The following is a 17518-nucleotide window of genomic DNA, read 5'->3' as shown; positions in this document are numbered from 1 at the left end:
GGTTCGTTGTCGAATAGTATGAATATAAGTAAGAAAATAAGTGACTTGAATGCCCAACTGTCAAGGAAGTTCCAATAAGCTTCTTCTGTACATGTATGATTTGCATTTGTTGCCAAAATGCAATTTTTTGGTCCAAAATGTTCCACAATGATTGCATAACCTTTGTGAAGACATTCTCATCTTCTGATTCTTCTTTCCAGTATGTAAGTGCATTATTGGGAAAAATAATCAAACCAAATGCCTGTGTTTGTGTTCTGGTGACAATTGCCTACTTCTGCGCCTTTATACAGCTGGTGCCGAAATATTGGGCAAATAAGTGGCATGCATGCTCGAACTTTCCTTCTTAAACAATTTGCTTATGCCAGTTTCTTTACATGTGAAGTTTGTGTTTGCTGGCCCTATGCATTAAAATTGGCACACATGTTACATACTACTTGTATTGCAGTGCCTGATGGGAAAATTCACATTGAATGATGCTTTGCTTATATGGCATTTGACTAATGGGTTGCTAAGGGGAATGAACTACAAATTGTGCACAATTAATTGGTGTAGCTACCTATTGCAATTCACTTACGTTACTGAAAATAATTTCTTAGTGAGATAGAAATTATTTTTACTTTAGTATAGTGTTTCTTGGTAGATTCTTCCTGCTTCTAAATTCTTTAAGAACGGATATTACCCAATGTAATGTACTGAATTCATCAACCTCGAGCGATGAATGGCTAAGTCCACCCTGCCACAGGTATGAACATGTGAAATGCAAGCTGACCCCATGTCAAGAGAGTGCACTTAACAAGTGAGATATACAACCACAGACATATGTGTACAATATGAAAGAAGAATCCCACCCCTTCTGTAAAGTGGTCTTCAAAAGTTCCAATTTGTGAACAATGTTACTTGCCCACTAGCATGCTTAAGAATGCACCACTTACAACTATATTTCCCAGGGGATTGCTTGGGCAAAGAGTACCCAAATCCATCAGAAATAGTTTTTTTATTCCTAATCACTTGTCTTAAATGTAACAGACCTTGAGTGCTTTAAAAAGCACTATTTTCCGCTAGATTTCTTAAGTGGATAACTCTCCCCTCACACAAAGCCTGGTTGAAATGTTCTTTAAATTCTACCATATTATGTCCAGTGTTACACATCCTGTGCTCCTAAAAATACACAATATGCCCCTAAAGATCCTGACAATCCCTTTGGAGGGATAGATGGGGCAGCACCAAAATAAGCCTTTATATTTTGGAGTAAATGCTACTGTTAAAACGTGCTTAAAAAACATTTGCCATTAAATCGCTTGAACATTTCCTGGGATAGAACTCCAAGCACTCAAATATTTTCTTACATCCTGCAATGTTTTTGAATAATTTTCCTGGACTAGTGCCTAGAAATGCACTGTTGCCACTTAATTTACCAATTAAATGTCAAATGATGTTTAAGGCCATTATGAATTACGTGGACTAGGCTTAAACCTGGATGAGATTACTGTTAATTACTAATAATTAACAGTGCTAGTAGCATTATTGAGCTTAGTACAGTTATGATGTGTTCCAATCATTTTACCACTGACTGAATGTCGATAAATTACATCAAAGTGCTGAAGTTGCTCACCATTTCATCTGAAATTCAAATGTTGCTCATTGCTAACAAAAGGTTGGGGACCCCTGCTTTAAGGGAACTGATTAATAGGGTCAGTCCCTTGGTGCAAGGAGTGCCTGCACCTCTGCGTGCATGTAGACATTATTTTCAAAACCAATGGGGGAAGAAGCAGAACCTGAACTGTGGCAGACAACTCAAGCAGTTGACCAGTCATTGCACAAGATATCCACACTCATACATTTAAGGCCTGCAAGACTAAGTTGGGAATCCTCAAGAGTGGGGCTAGGGTGTGGCAAGCAGAGAGAGGACCACCCATGGAGAAGGACTCGCCAACCCCAAGCCCCACATCAAAACACCAAGCCACCCCCAGGGGGGGACAACAACACATCTCTATACCAATTACCTAAGGAGGCAGGCTGTAGTAATTTGTTTGAGCACATTGTTCACTGTTGTTACTTGCTAGGACAGGTTTTCTGAAGTACAAGGACTTAGTAAAACCATTCAACTGAGACAGAACAAGACTCCACTCTTAGTAAAAGGCTGTACCACCTGAGTATATGGTAGCATAGACAGAGCAGCCAGGCTTAATTTAGGAGTAAGAGAGGGCTGTAGAATCAGTACAAAGAAACACTGAAACACTATGTATTGTAAGAAATAAAGGGTTTATTTTATTTAAATACAAGTAGACCAAAGTAAATCTTGGGTAAATAAGTACTATCACATTATATATAACCACAATTATAAAAACACAACACTTTAAAGTACACAGACCAAAGCATAGACCCTATTCAGAAAACTAACTGTATTTCTAGGTAAGTCAGGCCTTATCAAGCACATTTAGTAAAGGCCACATCTATTATGGGGAGTAAAACCATTAGGTACTTTCAGATTACTTTACAGTTATTCAAGGGGAGTAGACCCTGTCTGTTATGAGGTGACACTCAGTTAGGGAATCACATAATCAGCTAACCTTGTCACTATGATCATTTTCAGAATAGTGGAACACAGATTCAAGGAACAGTATATTTATTTATGTATCATCAAAATGTATTTGGTTTATTAATTAAACCTTTACAAAACAAATGACAATATACATTAACATGAAAAGGATAATATAAAACAATTATCCCTATCATTAAAATATTTTACAATTTCAATAAGGGCTCCTAACATTGATATTCGAAAAAAATGTATTGGAGTAGCATTCAGTTAAATCTGAGCCAGTCAATAAGTACACAAATAAATTAAAAACAGCAACACATAAATCTCATTACACCATTTCCTAACCTGGAGGGTGCTCCAGCAAGATCCCGACTTTCTGAGCGTTGACATGTGCGATGGAATGGATTTACCCCCAACAACAATCAGACCTTCTTAATCTGGACACATTTCGAAGTATAGACCTAAAACTACTTTTAGGATAACACAGTTATTCTAGGTGAGTAAGGCTTTTTGGTGTAATATTCAATTGCAGTTGTTTTTCAGCTCAGTGGAACACAGTCTAAGATAAGCAAGAACTCTTTACACTAATTTAGGATGCACCAGGCGGACGAAGGTCACCTACACCTAAAGATCACTTTTAAAGAATGGCACACAACTATTCTAGGCAGGTAAAACCTAATGTTTTAATATACTATAACATTTGCTTTTCAGATCAGTGGAACACAGACTGAGGTAAGCAATAACTCTTTGGCACGCAGCTAACTCAAGTTAAGTAAAACCAATATATGTTTTAAAGGAGCTATCAACAAATGAAAAATATAATAATAATAAAAAGCGAACCAAACGGGGATGGGGTAGCCACCAGGTCTTTTTTTTATATGAAATGGTGGTGGCCCTCTCCCTCCCACCCCAAGTGGAAAAGGGGGCACCCTTTGTAGCCCTCCCAGGCGGCAGATTTCTGCCCCAAGGCAGGAGTACATAAGGTGGCCCCCCGGCCAATTGGAGGGGGGGGAGAGCCATCAGGAAAGTGTGGGCAGGACCCCAAAGGATGGGGCATATGGGGGAAGATGGCCCCCATTATGCCTCTAGGGAATGGGCCCAAAGAAATAAAAAAAGAAAAACAAAATCAATGTTGGTATTGGGGGCTGTCCCCCATCCCCACCCACAATGGACTGGGGACCATGTCATGCAGCCCTCCCTGGGGGTAGTTATCTGCTCCTAGGAAGGGGCATCTAAACCCAGGGAGGGCTGCATGAGATGCCCCCCTCCTATCCGCCCCCGGGGAGGGCTGAAGAAGATGCCCCCCCTGCATTTGATGTGGGGGGGAGGGCCACCCCCTTTACATTAGGAAATCCCCCAGCAGTTTAGGGTCCCCCTCAGCCCCCCTAAAGTGCAGCCTACCATTTTCAACTTTTTTTTCTCTGTTTGCCAAACTTCCCTTGGCGCAGATGGGCACTTTGGTGTACCAATCTGCTCCTAGGGTGCCCAAACCTTACTGCCCCAGCCACTGGGGGGCCTATCCCATGTTTTTTGTTGGTCCTCTCCCCCCGCCCCAAATGGAGAGGGGGGCACCTCATGCTGCCGCTCGTAGGAGCCCCAGGGAAGCCTGCATGAGGTATCCCCCCATGGGATAGGCCCCCCAGTGGCTGGGGCAATAAGGTGTGGGCACCCTGGGGGCAGATTGGCACACTAATGTGCCCATCTGCGCCAAGGGGAGTTGGGTAAACAAAGAAGAAAATTGAAAATGGTAGACATCATTTTAGGGGGGGCTGTGGGGCACCCTAAACCGCCGGGGTATTTTATAATGGCAAGGGGTGGTGGCCCTCTCCCCCCCACCCAAAATGCCATTCATAGGAGCCCCAGGGAGGCCTGCATGAGGTGCCCCCCATCCATTTGGGGTGGGTGGGAGAGGGCCATCACAAAATGTCAGACAGGACCCCCAATGGGTGGGGCAGTAGGTTTTGGGTACCCTCGGGCAGATTGGCTCACTAATGTGCCCATCTGCGCCATGGGGAGTTGAGTAAACAAGGAAAAAAAATGAAAATGGTAGACACCATTTTAGGGGGGGTCTGTGGGGTACCCTAAACTGCCAGGGAATTTTGTAAAGGGAAGTGGTGGTGGCCCTCTTCCCCCCCACCCAAAATGATTTTATAGTATAATTATTTTCTCACTGTTTCTTCTTTATTCCCTCATTCTCTTTTTTTATTGTTGTTTGCTCAGAAAAACAAACGCTGTACTTTAAAAACGTTACTTTTGTTCGAAAAAGAGACATCCTGATCGCTTAGTAATGGGATAATGAGATGTGACCGTAAAAATGTGCATAGCCCACCTTTTTGTGTTCTTTTAAGGGGGTTATTCCATGCTACAAGGGCAGGCCCATCTTCTCTATAGTGCCAGGGATGCACAGGGGGTTGCTACATGCTCCTTCAAAGTGATGCTTTTAATCCAAAATTCGCGAAGTAGGACCTGAAATGGCGGTCCTAAATTGGCTGTCAGGTGCAAAATATTAAACTTTGCATTCAGCAATCACAGTTCCAAATTGTGATTTGAAATGAAGTTAGTTTGTGACGTGCTCTTGAACCCAGCTGTCAATATGATACTTAATATTCGTGTTAGGCCTCTTTTTTTATCTTTTTTAACCACTTAATGGTTTTTAACAAAACCAAGTGAAGTTTTTAAGGTGGCCTAGATGTCAATTTTTGATCCGATTTTCGTGTTATTCCATCTAGTGTTTTCTGCGCTACACGAGAGAACATTTCCCTGGGGTAGTTTGAATGAGAATTGCAATTTTTCACACCCCCTTCGCCTCCCCCTTTAAGGTTCACTCCCACCCCTGGACGAAGCTGAAATAAACATCCCGAGGACACCATCTGAGTGAAAGTCCAAGCTCCTGTCCGTGGTCGAGTGCCAATCGCTGAAGCTACCCAAAGGTATGTGCTGCGGCTGCAGCACCGACAAGCCAGAGGACCGCCATCCGGGAACCACTAACAGACGACGCCTGCTGCTGGGCCCACGCCCCTCACTGCCAAAAGTCTTCCAAGGTTCCACAGAGTCTTAATTTCAACAGCAAACCCTTTTCTTTGAGGTATTTTGCATGCCTCACCTTCCCAGGACTTCAACCAGAGTCGGAGAGCACAGCGAAGGCTGAAGCTGCTACACCCGCTAGACCACTTTGCTCTATCTTTTCTCGAGACGTTCGATGCCCCAGTTACTCCTTATTCCAAAGGGGGTTAATTCTCAAAGGGCACCGGAGAAGAAATGTGGAGAAACTCTCCCACTTCAGGCACATTGGGCTTGTAGAACTTTTTGACAAGGAAGCAGGGCACAATTCTGGACTTGGCTTGTTAACACTTTTATAACAGGTTGCCGAGGTAGGGGGATCCTCACACAGTATCACTATATGAGTTCCTTTGCCAGTATACTTCCTATGTTCTAAGTCTACCCTGCCTTTCTTCCTAAATCTATGCAAGTATAACAGATTTAAGAATTCACATTCCATTTTTAAACGGTCAGCAGTTGTGCTTTTATCACTGAATTTAAATCTAGTGTGGTACCACATCGAGTGTATATATTTACCAATATTCTGAATGGTATTACCTGAGTACAAAGTGTTATTATTTATATGTATATATTTTAATTAACCTTATTTTATATAAGAAAAAGCTGGGTTATCACCTAACATAGTGTGTGGACATTTCTTTGTGGGGGCTTGGGGAAACACTGTACTTAAAAACCTGCCTGCATCAGCTCCTGAGAGCTTAAGCTTTGGTTGCTCTTCCATAGCTACCACTAGAGACCCTTGGCTGGTGTGTTCTGTGCCTTTACCCTACCTTATAAGGGCCAGAGGTACAGATACCCCCAACCAGTCTTTACAGGGAGGTAGATCCCTTTCCTCGGCAGGAGCCTCCTTCTGGAATGGCCTTGCAGCCCCCCTCAGACTTGAGCCGGATCTCCTTAACTTCCAGACCCTTCTCAAGATTTTCCTTTTCTCCTTCTCCTCCTCCGCCCCATCTGTGCTAATGTCCCTCTGCTGCTGCGACTGGTGCCTGGTCCCTTATGAGTCTTAAAGGGGCTTGATCCTCCTTGACCAGTTCCCCCCCAGCTTTCCTACCAGCACTTGCCCGCAGTCACCCCTCCTTGACTAGCCTGAATCTCGACCAACCCTCCTCTGCATTTTTCCCTTTCCCTTTTCCCCTGAACTTGCCCTTTGTGGCTCCCCTCAGCATTTGCTCAGCTCTCTGGGCCCCCCACTCCTGCACTTCACCCCCTTTGACCTCCCCAGCCCTGCCCTCTACTTCCTCCTCCTTTGCTCTTTTTGTCAATGCACTTGTGTGGTAAGAATGTCACAAGTCCTAGTACGACCATTACTGTTATTTTTCTCTCTATGTCCCCCACCACACCTTTTGTGGAGCCTGGAAACACTTGTGTATAGGTGCCATACAAATGTCCAATAAATACAAATAGAATATATAAATAGTAGGCCTTTTTACGCATTAAAATATTTAAAATATGACACAATTTATCTTACCATGCATGTCATTTACGCATCAGTTTAGAGCAGAGGGCAGGTGACTTGACAGCAATGAGAACACATCTGATGCTTCCTATCTGCATGGATAACATTGAAATGTATGGAGCAGCATCTGAGAAAAGCTATCTATTGTTTGCTGTGTCTGAAAGGCTCAGTGCACACAGCTCACACAGTGAGATAAGGAAGGGCTATTTTCTGTTCAAATTTTGTTGTGTTTTGTGTCTGTAGATGCTCAAGGAGAAAGCAATTATGCGTGCATGTGCATTTTCCTAGCATTTTAGGACCTTAACAGTAATATATTGGAAAATCAGTTAGAACTGGAAAGTATCCTTTGTAACAAACAAATTGTGTTTTCTTTTTCAGTGAACTTATGCACTGCATAAAAGTATTTTTAGGAACGTGTCTGTTGTTTGCATTTATCGACATGTGGTGTGATCAAACACATTGATATATTGAATGTTTTGCAGAAACGTAATACATTGTTGGAAGCCAGACATTTCTGCTAGAGAACTCTGTTTTGGTTGTTATGTGTTCTATTCATTTTCAAGTTTAGTCATGTTCTGGTTGCCTGACACATACTTTTTACACTCTTGCAAAGGCAAATAATATTTACTCTTCCAATTTAATTTACACTCTAATTATAAAAGCAGTGTGCAAAATATTCCTACCTCAAAAACGTATCTCGGGCACAGATGAGTATGCTATGGTTTAGTTTAAACATCCATTCAACCATAACTTCAGGGCGCAAAAATGTAAGTTGCAACCCACTAGCCAGCCATAAAGATGTAACTTGCCACTTCAGTTCTAAACATACAGACAGCACACTATTTCTTACTCGCCATGAGTCAAATTATTCATCCTGATAACTTGGAGTCAAAGTGGTAAAAGGTACTATAACAGAACACATTCTTTGCACACAGGGGAAGCTCAGTGTGTTATTGTTCATCTGTTCCATGTGTGGAGAGAGGGTGCTTGTGCTCCCGCACCCTGTGCATTATCTGTTCATTGTGAAGGAAACTTGCTTTTCTGTTACAATGTGAACCACTGCCACGTGATGATTTCCATACAGTTTTAACTTTTTGCACGCATCGTCTGTATTTCAGATACTTTTTACTTTATTTCAAAGGAGAAAACTCCTTTTTACTCACTTGAAATCACATTGACTATACTCCCACCTCAAAATCTTATCTGGACCACTGGACTCCTCAGTTATTTTTCTAAATAATTGAGCTTATTCAGCCTGGGGAGCATCTGAGCTGGTACAAATTTCAAGCATGTATTTAGACTACTCAGGTCTGGATCATATAGCTGCTTATTAGACCAATTAAAAATGGGAATTAGTTCTCTCTTCATGGGGATAAGCCTGTTGTCTTGTCCTCAATACTGCCTGTTTTTTCTGGGTATCCTGTTGGACCTGCCCTCGGTAGTGGCTTCTTTGGCTGCCTCATCATAGAAAGGCTGATTTCTCTGTCATTGGTTGAATGTGCACTTAGTCCTGCCTTAGGCATGGACCTCAAGCCAGAATCATTAGAAGAAGTGTCAGAAAATTTGAAGCACTTTAAAAAAAGAATTGATTGAGAAGCAACTCTCTAACCCCCTAATTGCCAGCATGGTGTCGGAATAAAATCCTTTGATAGATGAGTATAGCCTGTTTCCTTGTTGAAATGTGCAATATATTCTCTAGGTTCTCTGCTTTCGTTTGTAACATTCAGAAATGTCTGTGAGGTTGAGGACTATGGTCACCTAGTAATCTAATTGGTTCGTCGTCGTTTCCCAAATGCCATGATCAACAGCAAGGGTTCAGTGATGTCGATTTTCTAGCTGATGTCTGGGACACGTTAGTGCTTCTCCATGTGCTACATCACCGGTTTGTTAAAAGACCCATGATTAGTGGAAAGGTTGTGCCCAGCAGGCTACCTATAAAGCCCCCACTGTTTTACCAATTTCTTTTGTGATCAAAGAGTGTTTCTTTTGTTACTGAGCTTCTTGATCACAGATCCTTTTTTCAGGGTATGTAAGGGCTTGGGAGAGAACGATACATCGCCTTTAGGTATATTGAGGTAGACCTTTGCAAAGGTGTTGACCAAGTCAGCCGAGGTAGAGCAGTGGAGAGCCTTTTGCTGATGCACAGAAGCTGTGGCTAGAAGGCGAAAAAACACCACTGTTTCCTTGTAGAAGTACTGATATGTTAGGAAACGGAAAGCATCACTTAGGAAGGATCCACATGTGCATGGATGCCGCGATTATTATAACCAACCTGGGCTTCTTAAAGACGTACACTGAAGGAAGGTCAGCAGGGTAATGCCCTTTGAGCAGCCTAAAAGCCTCAGTAGTGCTTGCTTTTAAATCAACTAAAGAATCAGCATAGTGCATTTTGCTTTTTTCCCCAAAGCCTTCTAAAAAGAATTATAGTTTTGAGGGGAACATCTGCCTACCCAATAAAATTCAGCACAGGGTTTCTTAAATAGGATCATGTAGGAGGTATTAAGGTTCATAGATCTAGAACATCCATTATGAAATAAGTCTTGTGAGGTATAGAACATAGAGCTGTTTCTATGGTGTACATATTGCGTGAACCCCATCTCAGTTTCTTAATTATCGCAGTCCTCATGGTCATGAATCAGCAATTATCCCTCCCAAAAACCTGGCCTGGGACCCACCTCATGTGGCCAAGGAAGAGCAGACGCTTCCTGATCCCGACCCGAGGGGTGGTGTTCTGTGGGAGGATCACATGGATGGGGGGCAGTTCAGGAAGACTGGGAAACCCCCATGTTTAACTTTCCCTGAAATCCCACACTTCTAATGGCCTATATCCAAGTAGAGGAAATGAGAAAATCTAATGTTGTTAGGGACTATAAGTCTCATAATTCCCCAAGTACTGGGACGAGGAAGAGAGCTCCAGGGCAATGTTGCAGGAGTAGTCAGCTAGTTAAGCCCAATGACCGACACCTGAGGGAAGCAGAGAGGTTTAAAAGGCCCCTTCAGGTACATGCCATTGGATGGAGGTGTGGCTGGAGTAGTCGCAGTAGTAGCAGCAGCAGAGCAAGAGCACGTTGTTGGCAATCCATGCAGATGTTGGTGGAAAGAAGGGACACCGGGACTTTGACTAAGCAGATTTTAGTTGGCTGTCCCAAGAGGGTCCTGTACACACTAAGTCTGAAGTGCAGAGATTGCACAGCAGAAAGTATGAAGGAAGACTGCTTTTCACCACGTGAACCTGATTGCAGAGATTTCACAGCAGAAATGGTGCCGGGGACCGTAGTTGAAATATGGTGTATAGCCAAGGGTCCTAGCAGTGAGACGATCTCCATAACTGCGTGGCAGGAATGTAGACACCTTCACAGAGGAAGGGTGTGTATTCATATGAAGTCAGAAGCAGTCGAAGCCCTGCAGTATGTGAAGGAAACAAGACAGAAGCAGGTGAGTGTTAATGAGCACTCCGATCCCTTGCGCAAACTGTATCCAAGCAGAGTCACTTGTGTACAAGTGAAAGCAGTATTAAACCAACCGTTGATTGTCGGACAATGGGAAGTTATGAAGTAGCACTCGAGTATGAGTGAACTTCTTTAAATGCATTTGCATAACAGTAAAACACTGTGAACCACGTTAATTGAATACTGAAACTTCTGTAACAGAGGAAAGACTGGTTGTGTGTGCTTATACGTGATTTTGAGGTAAAGGTTAACCGAAGAGTCATTTGGGAAGCAGTTGAAAAGAATACAACACTTAAGTTAAGTGACTGAACATTGATACTTATGAGTTCTAGAGAAGAAGTCTTGCCCAAGCCAAGAGTGGAACAAGCATTGCCCAAGATTTGTACACGCATTGTCTGAAGCAAAAAGAGACTGACAACAAGACCTACAATTAAACTACTCTGGTTGGCAGAAAGCAAAGAGGCGCATGCAAGGCTGTAATAAGGTGAAGCTTGCTGTTTGTGATTGTTCTCTAAAAATGGATATAACTCACATTGCCAAGCCAGGAAGAGGAAAGGTCGAATTGCATCCTTTCGGGTATTTCGGTTGATGAGGTGGCAGAAAGACAAGAGTGGCAAAGAGGATGCACTTCTGGGAAATTAATGTTCAGAAGAAGAGTGTCTTGCTTACATGGATGTGTTAAGAGGCACTAAAGTGAATCTTGTCTTTTCGAAAAAAAAGTTGTTCAAAGCCACAAAGTTGCATAGTATTGAAGCTGTGGCAAAATCTTTGGTTCTCAGTAGATTCAAAACTTTAGAAGCACAGTTGAATGTGGAACACTACGGGGCAAGCGAGTAGACCCGCATGGTGAATCCTTGCAGAAGTTAACCTGATGTAAGAGTTATCCAGGTGGAAGCAATGGTGCTGTGGAGTCATCCTGACAAAGATATAAACTGTGATACATAATGCTATAAAGAGAGACCTGAGAAGTGGTAGCAAGAAGCTGTGTTTCTTTTGCCTTGCCAGAAGAAGTGTTTCTTTGAATCTGACAAGGAACTGTAATTCTTCTTTGAAATGTCTAAATTGTGGCAAACCACTGTGACACAGAATATCATTGATGCTATTTGATTAAGTGGAAATTATTATTCAAGGATGAAATGCAATCTTTATGTTGGTTGAACATTAATTTATTTATTTTATTTTTTTATTTATTTTTACATTTATATAGCGCATGGCAGGTACCACGTATTGCAGATTCAAAAGGATCCCGCAATACAGCTTCCTTCCCTTGCTGTTCAGAATGAGTCACCCTAGATGTATATACACTTGCTCATGCTCATGCCTTCATCAAAAAAAGGGGGCAAAAAACCATGTACTTATCAAAAATATACACATATTTTAATGTTTATCAAAAAACACATCATATTCACAATAAATTTAAAAAAAATAACACATCATTATGGTCCAAACTCATTGTGAACCACATCTATCTGTGCATACATTCCACTGTTGACGTAGAAGCTGACACTTCAAAAACTTTGTCTACGCCTAGATATGGGGTATTCAAACACCACTGTTCCTAATGCCCTCCCTGATTGATTTCTGTGGGCAAAAAGGCTGTGCCGACACTTCAAAAATGTGTTTCTAGGACCAACATCGATCTTAAACATACAAATATACATAGAAATATATCCACTCTGTATATCCTGTTGGTGCTATCTTCAGGGCACTCAGTCTTTATACATGTTCTGGTTTTCACGGGTGTCATCACGTGTCAGTTTGCCACAATTTCAACATCTCTACAAAACAAACAAATATTGAATCTTAAAAACATGGTTTCTTTTCTTTAGTGCATTACACGTCGTACATCACATCTATACTAACTTCACCTCCATTATCAATACAAACAGCAGGGTTCATTTCTTTCTGGTCTTATTACTTTCCCATCTTTACTCAATATTTACACATTCTACATATTTTCATTACTTTATTACAAACTTATTTCGGGAAGGCGTTGTCTAATTTCTAACGCCTCTTACCGCACTTTATGTTCATTTTATCATAGGGCGTGATTGCTTCTGTCTATCTCTCTAAGATTTTCTAAGATCTATACATTAATTCACTGTCTCAATGTTGCAGTCTTTACAATTAGGTTCTATTGTTTCCAACCAGATAGCAACTACTAGCCCTCCACATGATTACACTATATGCGGGCTTACCTATTTGGAGCATGGTAATTGTTTCCCACTGCTGTCCTTAGTCGAAAAAGCGGAGATTGTACTTTTACTGCCGGTCGCTGCTGCGCGACAATCTGTTTGGACACCTACACCAAAGATCTATAACAAAATGAAGATCTATATTGTGAAAAAATGTTTACTCTTTGAAAGAAAATGTGTTTCCTTTCTACCTTGTGCGGCTTACCTATTTTACTTTGCCCCACGATCTTATTCTCTGGAGAAAGATTAATGGTTATCCTCCACATTCAGCATTATTTTCTTGCTATGAAATCTAGATGGCCAAACACAAACAAAAGCACTTATTAGGTTTCCCTTGTGATGGTACATCAGTGCCGCTTCACACATCACGCATCCCTCTTACCTAGTTATCTCAGTGCTGGTCTCCCGTGTGACTCGCGTACGCTAGTTTCCTCTCGGAACGCTGGAGCGAGTGGTTCGTCCCAGCTGCCATCTAAAATAACCGGCAGCTCTATCTCACGTGAAACGTACGTCATCGCGTACGTTTTTCGCTCACGTGACCGGCACCATCTTGCTTAGGTTCCCTCATCCGCCATGATGGAGCGGGTGTATAGACCAAAGTCGGTGCTTGTTTCAGACATATTTGTATGTATGTAGATTCACTGTAGCAAACAAAAGGTGTAGGGTATCAGTCTGCACCACTATCTATGTTTTTTACAAGTGTATGGACATATATGTCAAATGTCATTATATTTTGAAGTCATTTGTTTCTCGCTTACGTGACCAACAACCATCTTGCTTTGGCTTCCTTGTGCGCCATGAATAGAGTGGATTTGGAAACTTGGGTCGGTACTGCAAACTAGTATTTGTATACGTGTAAAGTCACCATATATATCAAGTGGTGTCGATCTGCACCACAGATTGTTCTACATCTATGACAGATGTGCAGACGTGTGTCTCAAATATCATTAGGTATCGATGCCCAACCTCGAGTTGTATACGCCTGACGAGGTCGACACTCTACACTCTATGAGCTCCTCATACATTGTCTTTTGAAGAAACCTAGATCGACTATGGTTTAACCAATCAGACTACGACTATATGTGTCTTCCAACACATCATTCTCACACACACTTTACGTTTTTCACTTTTTATGGTGAATGAATAGAGACCATTCAATCGAAATGTTTAGCCCATTTTTTACACTGACTAGGGAATAGATCCATTTCTGTTCCGCCTGTCTTCATTTCAAATCTCTATTGCCCCCTCTAGGTTGGGGGGGTATCATCTCAATGATGAACCAGTGAATATCATCCACTACATGTCGAGCGCTCTTAAAATGTGCTACCAAGGGTTTCTCCGGTATTTGATTCTTCACACAGGATCTCTGTTCACAGATCCTCTGACAAATCGGTCTCTTGGTTTTCCCAATGTACAGTAAACCACATGGGCATCTAATGCCATAGACTACCCACTTAGAATTACAATTCGTGAAGTTTTTCAATTCCCATTTTCTTCCTTTAAGATCGACTACTTTCATGTTAGCTGTTAACTTGCAAACCGAGCAATGTCCACAGGTGTAATGACCCACTACCGGTGGTAAATTCCACAATGTCGGTTGGGTCATGGACCTTTCTTCTGTGGGAGCTGTATAAGTATGCACCAGTTTATCTCTCAGATTAGGCATACGCCGAAATGCAAAACGTGGTTTGTTGAAATTGTGGCAAACTGACATGTGATGACACGTGTGAAAACCAGAACATGTATAAAGACTGAGTGCCCTGAAGATAGCACCAACAGGATATACAGAGTGGATATATTTCTATGTATATTTGTATGTTTAAGATCGATGTTGGTCATAGAAACACATTTTTGAAGTGTCGGCACAGCCTTTTTGCCCACAGAAATCAGGGAGGGCATTAGGAACAGTGGTGTTTGAATACCCCATATCTAGGCGTAGACAACGTTTTTGAAGTGTCAGCTTCTACGTCAACAGTGGAATGTATGCACAGATAGATGTGGTTCACAATGAGTTTGGACCATAATGATGTGTTATTTTTTTAAAATTTATTGTCAATATGATGTTTTTTGATAAACATTAAAATATGTGTATATTTTTGATAAGTACATGGTTTTTCGCCCCCTTTTTTTGATGAAGAGGCGAGCATGAGCAAGTGTATATACATCTAGGGTGACTCACTCTGAACAGCAAGGGAAGGAAGCTGTATTGCGGGATCCTTTTGAATCTGCATTTCATTGTCCTCACCCACACAGCCCCTAAAAAGAGGACATTCGTAGCTCATCAGAATTGAAGGTACCACGTATTGGTCAGTCATTGGATGGGTTTTAATTTATCAACCCCATCTGAGAGGCAGTCCAATCCCTAAGAAGAGTGGAGCCTTATGCTCAAATGTACTTTCGGATGCAGATAAACGCAATCGTGAGGTTGGGCAAAAACAGGGTCTCTTGCAGGCGCTGTAGCAGCTCAGGAAGGCTGGCGAGGCAGTGAAGAATAAGTTAAGACAAAAGACAAGACCTTGGCTACAAAGCCAGCAGTGTGGGCTGCACTGCCAAATACCACATTGTGGTGTATAATATTCTTAATAATTTTTAAAAAGAATATATGCTTGAAGTGTTCAAAATACATTTTATTCTCAATATTCTTTGATTATTTATCTTTAAAAGATAAGCTTCACTCAGATCATATGGCCCTCCTTACTGGCACTCTGTGCTAAATGTGATCACCAAAATCATGGAAAGTGATTTAAGCAGCAGGCCCACTCGGGCAGTGTGGTTACTAGCCCTCTTGACTAAGATTACAATGCCCCTCCTTTCTGCTCTGAGAAGACATGCTTCCTCGCTGCAGGCTCTAGGCAATACAAGTGTCCCCTGGGTTAGTTTTCTTTCTGTCCCTCCTGCAGTCAGCCAGTTGACAGAATTTTCTTTTTACAAAGTGCAAGAGTCAAAAACTGAATTGTAACTTTTTTCAAATCCCGATTTGCTTGTTTCTCTTTTGTTAAACGTTGGAACTGAATTTACCTTGAATCAATGGAAAGGGGGGGTTCACGCAGGTTCCAAAGAAAGACTGTGAATACATTTATTGATATTTGTTGTGAATTGCTATTTTCTTGTGTATTTTATGTACAAGTGTGAAGGCCTGATATCCTTTATGAGAGTGTTTCCTTTAGTTTTTGATAGGCAGGGAAATCATCGACAGCCAGGGTAGGGATAGTAAGGAGTTTGTTGAAACGTATTATAAAACGGCATATTTTGAGAAATCATCCAAAAGTTGTCGGCCTCACATTTCTGACCCCTCACATCACACACCAGGTTATCCACTATCAACAGGTTCACACAGGTCAGGGGAAAAAGATTGTCATTGTTAGAAATGGCAGGCATCCCCTCAACACAACGCATTTTATAAGCAGCATTTTGCTTAATAGTACCATTGAAATATTTTGCCAACAAGAAAATATCCAAGCAATGTTGGTCAGAGGTTGTGACAGTGTGCTCGATGTGTTTGCTAAAATATTTTAAATAAAACAACTTTTACCAGAGTTAGACTGTCAGGCTGTATTCATGGGAAAGGATGTGGTAATTGACACTCCATGTTAAGAGAATGAAGTCCTGCTTGACACTATTGCCCATAAGGGCACGTTTTATAGCTGGGTGCGAGAACTCTTTTATCAAACACAGCATGTATGGTATTGTGTAAGTGTCGAATGCTATCTGAAATTGTTTCTTAACTCTAACAATGTTAGAATTTGAATAGTTCTACAGTTTGCAAGTTCCGAGGTCACAGCTCCTGCATGTTTGGCGACCATCAGCTTTAAGCTGTCAAAATGTATCTTAACGCTGTTACAGACATTTCAAGTTATCCTTTTATCCTTCATACAAGTGCTACCTCTAGAGGTGCAATAGGCATTAGTCTTTGAGCCTGTCAAGGCAAAATCAACAATTCTATCACGAGGGGACAGCTTGTTCTTCAATGGACCCATATCGTTTCGTAAAGGGGACTCGACTCACCCTCTGCCACCACAACAATTACTGAGGCTGTATCATGACACATGCACCTATCTTGGAGCTGATCTATAACTGTGTGTAGTTCCAAGAGTGCTTAGGAATTTCTGAAGTATACAGTGAATATGTTGATGTTCGGGGAAGTCTTGGCCATTTCTCTGGAATACTTCGAAAACAGGTAGAAGGCCTCCATGTCCATGACATCGCAACTACGCATATCTTGGTCCAGATCAGTCAGCAATTTGTACAGCACATTGGGATTGGGAATACTGGTTGTGTTCTGCAAGTTAGTTAATTGCACACATGTTATCCATAGAGAATTATGGCACATTTTATTGAGCATCATTGAGTTCCATTCTATCCGTTCTGGTCTTAAAACTATGCCTTCTTTTTCATAGAATCTTTGAATGTACAGAGCCTTTGTGGCATCATCAACACGCCATGTGGGGGTACCTAAGGCATCTTGCTTTTCGTAGAGGACAGCTTGATACACTGCAAAAGAGTTTGACATCGATTTCCTTGACATGCCAGATTTCATCATCCTTATCTATGTGGTACTCTTCTTTAGGACTTCATGCAACTCAATTGCATACTATCTACAACTGAGAGCCCTTTCATCATCGAGAACTTGTTTTCTAACTCTTGCTACATGTACAACCCAGATTGGAAGAAGTCACTTACCATCCACCCACACCGGTACACTGGGATAGTAGAGGTGCTGTAAAGGAAACACCCTGCATTTACTAGACTAAAATACTGATCAATGTCTTTGACATCCTTGAAAATAATTCTTGTGTGGCCTACAGTATACCTCTTT

Source organism: Ambystoma mexicanum, chromosome 4q (genome assembly GCF_040938575.1).
Source record: "Ambystoma mexicanum isolate Mex_15411 chromosome 4q, UKY_AmexF1_1, whole genome shotgun sequence".
In the NCBI taxonomy this organism is placed as follows: Eukaryota; Metazoa; Chordata; class Amphibia; order Caudata; family Ambystomatidae; genus Ambystoma; species Ambystoma mexicanum.
The sequence above is the reverse complement of the archived record's forward strand: the minus strand, read 5'-3'. Positions refer to the sequence as shown.